This window comes from Narcine bancroftii, chromosome 3, assembly GCF_036971445.1.
Source record: "Narcine bancroftii isolate sNarBan1 chromosome 3, sNarBan1.hap1, whole genome shotgun sequence".
NCBI lineage: Eukaryota > Metazoa > Chordata > Chondrichthyes > Torpediniformes > Narcinidae > Narcine > Narcine bancroftii.
This window is the reverse complement of record NC_091471.1, coordinates 9381222-9390695: the sequence shown is the minus strand read 5'-3', so window position 1 is coordinate 9390695 and position 9474 is coordinate 9381222.

Genomic DNA, 9474 nt, shown 5'->3' with positions numbered 1-9474 from the left:
CCTTCACCCAGCCATCCCTCCTCCCCTTGATCACTGCTGTTCCCTCTCTCCCTTCAACACCTATCACCTCCTGCCTTTGCGACCACACCTTCCCCCCTACTCTTTTGTTCGGATGTCTACCGACATTTTACCATGCCTTGATGAAGGGCTCTAACTCAAAATGTCAGTTATGCATTTTTATCTTTGCTGTACAAAAGAGACCTGCTTGACCTGCTGAGTTTCTCCAACATTGTGTTTTTACATGTCCATCCATCCCAAGGCTGTCTAAACTTGCTTAATGCAAGAGCCATATATGATAAACTTCAGATGTTTGAGAGCTGCAAGTAATTGAAAAAATATTACATACACTGTTTTACATACATATTTTGTTTCCAATGTTTTATGCAAATATTAGGAAATACATGTATGTAATAAAATTGTACAAGGCATTGGAGAGGTCAAACCTGGGATTTTGTGTACAGTTTTGGTCTCGAAAGTATTGGAAAGATATCAACAAATTGGAGAGAGAGCAGAGAAGATATACTAGAATGTTGCTGGGTTACAGGGTCAAAGTTATAGGGAAAGGTTAAATAAGTTAGGTCTTTATTCTTTGGAGCATAGAAGATTGAGAGGGGATTTGATTGAGGTATTTAAAATTATTAGGGGTATAGATAGAGTTAATGCAGAAAGGCTTTATCTTTAAGGAAGGGGGAGATATAAACAAGAGGACATGAGTTGAGAGTTATGTGGCAGAAGGAAACATTAGGGGGGACTTCTTTACTCAGTGAGTGGTGGGTGTGTGGAACGAGCTTCCAGACCAAGTGGCGGAGGCAGGCTCTATATTAGCATTTAAGGAGAAATATGGATGGGAAAGGAATGGAGGGTTATGCGTTGAGTGTAGGTCAGTGGGGTTAGGTGGAAGAAAGTGCTTGGCATGAACTAGAAGGGCAAAGTTGGCCTGTTTCTGTGTTGTAATTGTTATATGGTTATATGGCTTTAAACTGATAATTTGTATGTTTTAATAATGAAAAAATTACACATACACATACTAACTATTTTCAAAATCCTGACTGATATTCTGTGGAAATCTCTGCCCAAGGAAGTAGGAGAGGCTGCCTTATTAAATAGATTCAAGGTACAATAAAATATTTTTTTTATTGCATGGAAATTAACAGTTATGGGGGAAAGGCAGAGCTGTGTCCATGGCCACATCACTGAATGTAGGAGCAGGCTCGACGGGCCAGATGGACGACTCCTGCCCCTGTTCCTGATGTGTTCTCTTTGGGAATACTGCTGCCACTGGTCTCGGCAGATACCTGCCCCATTACAGCATCCACAGCTGAGCGCATGATGCGGGAAGTGACCCGATGCAAAGCTGCCTCCTGCAGCAGGGTGAGCACAGGGACCCCACAGCTCTGATCCTCCCCATCCCACCCTCTTCCCAGTTGCTGAAGGGATGAGGGGAGCAACTGCTGGGAACGGAGGCTGGGGTATGGAGCCGTCTAAACTCTGCGCTACCTGGTCCTGACTCTTCATCTGGAATAGTCTTTCCCGGACCTGCCAGTTCCAACTATATCCTGGCTTGGCCCCTGGATGATGTCTTCATTAGGGACCCCCTGCAGACTCTCCACCCCATCTCCATCATTTTTCTTCCCCCTGCCAGTGTGCCTCTGGGGCAGGCCTCACCGGAGATTTCCTGGCCCAACCCCAGCTTCCTGACTCTGTGGCCGCTCCCTTCAGATGACCCTCAGCTTTTCCCTACCCTCCTACTGCACACCCCACGTTGGCGGTGCTCCGCTGTGGTGTGGCCCGGCCTGAGCGAGGAGAATCCGATCCTGGCGTGCGCTACTCATTACGTTGACCGCTACGCTATCCATGCTGCATTGATGTGCAGATGTTGAAGTGAATGCAATTCCACATAATGGGAAAACGTGGGAATTTTTATTGGAGTGGATCTCGATGCTTTAGATCACGTGAGTATACCTGGATTCATTCAAATGAAGTCTGACAAGACTGAAACATTACTTCACCCTACTTGCGAAAGCACCAGCAGGTCGAACATCAAAACATGAACTCAGAGGAATTCAGTGAGCAGGAATCGCTAGTGGGGTGTGGAGGAGATCAAAGAGTGGTGTGAAACAGGAGGAAATGCAGGCTGGAGGCTTCAAACTGGCAAGAGGTGGATCAGTGAGAGGATGTCACTAGACCATGACTATCAGCAACAGGAGGAACTAAACCAAGTAGCCAAACTTTGAGGAAATGTAGGCAAGATTCTTTAAGCATGAAATAATCACTGAGGTGACTGCAGAAACCAGCAGAGCGTGACCAAGGAATGGCAAAGACACTGATGAAAGGTCCTCCTGTCAACATAGCACAAGCCAAACATCTGAATGTTTTGTGAGTGCATTAGAGGGACTCAGCAGTCCAGGCAAAATCCATTTAGAGAAGGGGTGGCCAAAGCTGCTTTATGTAAGATCCTCATAAGATAAACTTCAGATGTTTGAAAGCCGCATCATTATTAAATAATATTAAATTTTTACTCTTACATGCACATTTTGTTACTAACGTTTTATGTAAATATTAAGAACTACATGTACGTAATAATATTTATTCATGAATGTAGTTTTTAAAAACAGCTAATCTGTGTTTCAACAATCAAAAACTGCACATATTGTATATAATAGTTAAAAAAAATAAATTATTTTATTTATGAATTTTAAACCACACTAATAATTGCATTACAATCAAAAGTTATTTCAAAAATTTATAGACGTGGATAATAACCCCACCCCCATCCCACCCTCCTACCTCCTGTCCCCTCATCCCACCCTCTCACCACCCCTTCCCCAGCCCCTAAAGGAGAAAAAAAGAAAGAAAAGAAAAAGAAAAAAAACCAGAAGATGCCAAGAGAATAAAACATTTATACCATGAAGTCTATACTGGAGGTTACCAAGAAGTGAGGTCTTCAGAGAGTCTATTAAACATGCAAAGCCACATTTTGTAAACATAGGCTCAATATTTTCCAAAACACATGATATTTATCTTGCAGATTATAAGTAATTTTCTCTAACGGTATACAACTCCGAAGTTCTGCGTGCCATCTTTCCATACCTAAATCTATTTCTGACCTCCGTGATATTGCTGTACATTTCCTAGCAACTATTAAAGCAATTAACACACATTCAGTTTAGTACATATTTAATTTTAGTTTTAGTCTTATTACCTTAATATTACTCAATAAAAATAACAGCTGATCCTGTGCGAATTTAACCCCTGTAATTTGTTCCAAAAAAATAACTTACCCCTAACCAAAATTGTCTAACTTTAGGACATTGCCAAGTTGAATGCAAAAAAAAGTTCCAATCTCAGATTTACACCCTAAAGATAAATCTGAAACGGCAGGATTAAATCTATTTAATTCTTATGGAGTCAAATATAATTGATTTAAAAAAATTATATTGAACTGGCCTGTACTTATATTGATAGTTTTGGTCATATTGCTCCAACATAACTCTGTCCAATCATTTTCATTTATTTGTGTCCGTAAATCTATTTCCCATCTTAGTCTTGATTTATAAACCCTGATTTTGGAGACTATTGATTGAAGTAAATTATACATTACAAAAATAAATTTATCTACAGTAGTATTACAAATCAGTAATTCCAATTCACTTTGATTAGGTAACATCAAACAGGGACCTATTTTACCGGATAAAAAAGCTTTGACCTGATAATAAAATATTATTTGGTGCATTGAATTTTCCCTTCATTTGTTCAAATGTTATAAATTTCCCATTCTCAAAGCAATCCTTAATACCGACCCATCTCCATTGGTTCAACATTGAAAATAGAATAAGCTTATTTTGACATGGGGGCATTTTCTGAGATATTAAACCTTTCATACCAATTTCATTATCGATATTATTCCACAACTCAATCAAATGTTTCAAAATAAATGATTCCCATCTTCCAACTAACAATTTAGAATTCCATTTGTAAATAAATAATAGTTGAATTTTGTGGACCAATTTTTAAGATAAAATTTAGGAGGTTGACTAATTACACACATGCTACTTTAGACCTGTGTCGTTCTGGGTGACGTGAGCCTAGACGGGTGAATGGGCGGCTGGAACACTGGGAGCTTGGATGGGTGGGTGGCCAGGGCCAAAATTAGGTGGGGGGAGGGCGACTATCACACGCATGCAGTATGTATGGAATACATACCAAATCATTTCAATCCAAAGCCACACCCACGAACCCTACCATTGTAAGTACCAGTTTGTACAGTTCCCGTCCAACATATTTCCGTGAGCTACACATTATTGGTCAAAGAGCTGCACGTGGCTTGGGCGCCATGGTTTCACCACCCCTGTCTTAAAGGAATGAGCAGTCCATGTTTACGGGTCAGGGCCCTTCATCGAGAAAGAAAAGTAGTGCAGGCTTGATAGGCAGCCTGGCGGTTCATAATGAGGTGTGTGAATCATTTGCAACCTGTCTGTGGGAGATGGAGTTAAACAAGAAAGTCCACAGACTATGGAGTCAAGTGCAACAAACAAACGTACTGGAGAAACTCAGCAAGTTATGCAGCATCAATAGGAAGTAAAGGATAACCAGCGTTTCAGCCCTTAGCCCTTGTCAGGAAGAGGAAAAAGAAAGCAGGCACGATTAAAAATGCAGAAGATGGAGGTATTTTTAGTGCAATAATAATATTCCAGGGGTGGAAAATAGAGCTAAAATTCTCCAGGAATTGGTTAAACAGTGAAGGTCGAAAAGAAAACAATATTACGGACAAGAGCTCTCCACCAAATTATATGTCATACTTACTGTAGTGATAGAGTGCTAGTGATACTTCTGAACAGTAGAGGGAGTCAGAGACTAGTTTGTTGCAGCTCAGTTGGATTCAAGATGGATGCATCCACTCGGTCAGGAGTTCTTTAGCTTATAAAGCATATTGTTTTAAAAGAACCCATGTTTTTTTTTATTACATTAAAAAAAATAACATGACATGGTACCAGGGGTGTGCAGTGTGAGAATCAGTAGAGAGTAGCAGAGAAATGGAAAGTGTGAAGGTCCTGATGCTGTAAATTGGACTGGAAATGTTGACCATGAGTGGAGGTTGTTTAAACAAAGATTCATGCTGCCCCTGCATGGACTCAATAGCAAACCTGATGCACAGAGGATTAAACTGGTACTTATCATGGTGGGAACTCAGGCACTAGAAGTTTTCTTTCTAAATATTTTTATTAATTTTTAGATGAGTAAACAGATATATATATATATATCCTCCTTTGAAGAAGACCGCAGAGCCCACCTCACTGACAAAAGGCAAAGGAGGAAAAACCCAACACCCAACCCCAACCAACCAATTTTCCCCTGCAACCGCTGCAACCGTGTCTGCCTGTCCCGCATCGGACTTGTCAGCCACAAACGAGCCTGCAGCTGACGTGGACATTTACCCCCTCCATAAATCTTCGTCCGCGAAGCCAAGCAAAGAGAAGATATATATATATATATATATATATATATAGAGAGAGAGAGAGAGAGAGAGAGAGAGAGAGAGAGAGAGAGAGAAATTTGTAAAATACACAGCTGAGATGTCAAATATAAAGAAGTTGTCTAATTTATAGAGCACATTTATAAGGTAACAGAACATCTTACAATTTTACCCTGTGTTATATTTTCAATTTCTCCCCTCATCTCTTGAGCCCTGTTACCAAGCCGAAGTTCTATAATTAAAGTATACCTTTGTAGCCACTGATGGTGGCTGATGGACGCGAAATAACGACACACACAGTTGCAGGTAAATCACAACTTGCTTACTCAAGTCACGCGCTTATACTTTTAAAACACTGAAACATGCGCGCCACTTCATGATCTTATGACGTCCCATACCAGTTCACTAGACTTCTGGGAATTGTAGTTTATCTGTAGCGCCAATACACAGCCCACCTCCCCCAGAATTGGCACTATCACCTGGTAGTTCTTTGGGAGGTTGATCCCTGGAGCGGACTGCTGGCTGCTGAATAGGGGCAGTTTTGTCAACTTGAGCAGGTTTGAGCCTATCAATTGTGAATGACAGAAGCTGCCCGGCAATGTCCAAGATGCAGGTTGACCTCGTTTGTCCTATCACCCTGTAAGATCCTTCATATGCCACCTGCAAGGGCTGCCCATGTTCCTCTATGTACGAACATGTACTTACAGTCCTTCAGTTCGTGTAGTACAAAAGAAACCTGTTTACCATGTTGTGATGGTGGTACAGGGGATAATTTGCCATCGGTATCCCTTAGTCTGCTCAGCACCTCCTTCGGATCTTCATCTTTACTGGATCTGTGTGGAAGGAATTCCCCTGGGACCACCAAAGACACGCCATATACAAGCTTGGCAGACGAAGACCAACCTCTTTTGGAGTTGTCCTAATGCTGAGAAACATGCACGGTAATTCGTCTGCCCAGTTGGGACTGTCCAAATGGGCCATTAATGCTGATTTAAGGGGACAATCGAATTGTTCAGCCATCCCATTGAACTGTGCGTGTTAGGCATTAACGATGGTCAGCCAGGCCTTTTCCCGAGAATGCACAGTGTGGCAGGCACTGACTCCCCAACGCCGGTGATAAAATCACCAGGTGGAAATTTCGGCAGGCTGTCCACCTGACTTGAGACGTTGCCTCGTTATAGTGCGGACTGCCGTCCAAAGATCTTTCGGTGTGATTTTTTTGCCAGGCACAGGATGTCTGCTTCTGCAGCTACTGCCCTGGGGTCTTTGAAAGAACTCTGCGATAATAAGTGTCTAATGTCTTCGGGTATCCTCTCCAGGAAAAGCTGTTTGCATAACATATCTGGCCGTTGGCCGAATGCCAGGCACAGCATGTTGTCCATTAGTTTGGAAAGGGTGCATTCACCCAACTCCTCCATGTGTAACAGTCTGATGGCCCTCTCTCTGAGGGACATGCTGTAATTTTGCAACAGGAGCACTTTTAGAATGTCATACTTGCACTCTCCAGGCTCTGATGGATCGTGCAGGATGTCACCAGCTTGCTTGGGAGTGGCTTGGTCCAAGGCACTGATGAGGTGATAATTGCGAGTTGCGTCCAACTCGACCTTCCTGAGTTGAAATTGTACCTCAGCCAGTCGAAACCACAGCTCTGGTTCCCCCGTCCAGAAGGGCGGTAGCTTAACAGCAACATTGCAGAATCCATACGGTCCAAATGGTCGTTTTGGACTCGTCGGGTTCACCAATTGTAGCCACTGAAAACGCAGTGGTGGCCGATGAACACACACAGTTGCAGGGAAATCATAACTTGTTTCCTCGAGTCACGCGTGTATTCTTTTAAATCACTGAACCATGCGAGCCACGTCATGACCTTATGATGTCGTCTCGTGCTGGTTCGCTAGACTTCTGGGAGTTGTAGTCTATCTATAGCGCCTCAACACCTTGTACCTGAAGTAATATCATAAAGTGTTGGAAGACAGGTTTTATAGTAGAACTAGAGGTTCTGAAAGTAGTTCAGGAAAGGTCCCCATAAGTTTTGAAAGTTACTAACAGAAGAAATAGCAAACCTTTTCTAGATTTAAACAGGATTTAGCGCCGCCAGTTGCAGATCTAAGGAAAGATAACTGACACTCATTCAAGTAACTGCCAAAAACTGTTTGATCTCGAATTACACAGGGTTTTAAAGTCATTTCTGGTTCGGGCGACCCGAAACCAGAAGTGATGCCATCATGCCACCTGACCTTCCCTGCAGTTAGTAGTCTTTCTCTTAGAGAAGAAGGTGGCCCAGGGGCATCTTTGAGTTGGTCTAAAATGTCCCCAGAGACAAGTGGCAATTCTGTCTTAAACCCCGCCCCCTTCTGCCACTGAACAGGACATAATATTCCTCAGGCATTGAGCATGGGTGGGTGGGGCAGCATCCCTCCATCTTAATAATATCACACATATGGCCAAAAGAGAGGCAAAAGACAGAACCTGAGATTTAACTGGAATCAAACGAACGTCATTGTCTCCAGTGATACCAAAGAGGGCAACCAGAGGGTTAGGTTCAAGATTTAATTACGGATTAAGGATAAGGTTTGGAAAACATTCCTTCAGTATTTTTCAAGGCTAGAACACACCAAAACATATGCATAGGAGAGGCCTCATCTCTCTAATTTATCACACGAGGATTTATATCTGGATAAATATGAGATAATTTAGCTTTGGATGTATGAGCCCTATGCACAACTTTAAATTGTAACAAACAATAATGGGCACAGAGGGATGTGGAGTTAACCAACTTAAAGATTAAATCCAAAACTCATCTGCAAATGGAAGTCTTAAATCCTGTTCCCATTCAGATTTAATTTTATCAAAAGAGGAAGATCTTAAGCCTGTTGTCTTATCATGAATAACAGATATTGAACCTTTAAGAGTGGGTTGTAAATTTAAAAACAAATCAACATTGTTTGTGTCAGGTACATCAGGAAAGTTAGGTATCTGAGAGTGGAGCAAATGTCTGATTTGCAAATATCTGATAAAAATGGGTATTCAGTGGGTTGAATTTTTTAGAAAGTTGTTCAAGTGATGCAAAGCAGTTATCAACAAAAAAAATCTAAGACATTTAATACCCAGAGTCACGTAGGGAAGGTTGGAAGAAATGATTGGATAGAATAGGATTTGAAAGAGAGAAACCATAAAATCCAAAATATTTTCTGAAATAGGCCCACATCTTTACCGTGTACCTAACAAATGGATTATCAATAGATTTATCAAAGGAAAAAGGAAATGAGGAAATGAAGAGATTTCTAACTGTACAAACTCCATTGCAACCCACAACGGGTAGTCAAGTCGTTGATGAAAGTGTATTGTAATGGATAAATATTGGGAGAATTTGGTAAGATTAGAATAGGTTACATACATACACACATTTTAAAACAGATCTTATTTGAAATATTGAAGAATTCATATTCAGTGAACTTTATAGAAACAAGTAGGTGTTAATTGAAATGAATAGACACTGTATGAATTGGAGACAGCCTGGCTTGTTGAGTAACTACAAGGCTTCTGACCTTTTTACAAAGTGCTCGCAGAAAGGTCACTCCTGGATTTTGTTTGATAACAGCTTGACCAAGAAGGAGAACTCCTGTGGTTTGCAGAAGAAGGTGGGGGGTTTTGCAAGTGAGAGAGTCACATGGGCTTTCTAGCAGTTAGCAGTTAAAGAGAGAGAGAGATAGAAAGAGGAGACAAGCTCAACAAGCTCAACAAGCTCTCAGCCAGACTGTGTGTGACACTGAAAGCTGCTGAACAGTACAAGCCAGGAGAAGCTTGTTGGAAACAGAAAGCTCCAGAGTGGCGGATGGCTGGAAGTGCTCTCTGTATGATGTTTCTCTTGGAATAAGGGGAACAGAAAGGAACTCTGTAGTAGCCTGAAAGAAAGAGGTTATCATCTGGAGAACCCTGATGGGGTAAGTTTTATCAGCAAGACATTGAGGTGATTAATGGTGGTACCTCAGTTGTGGAAA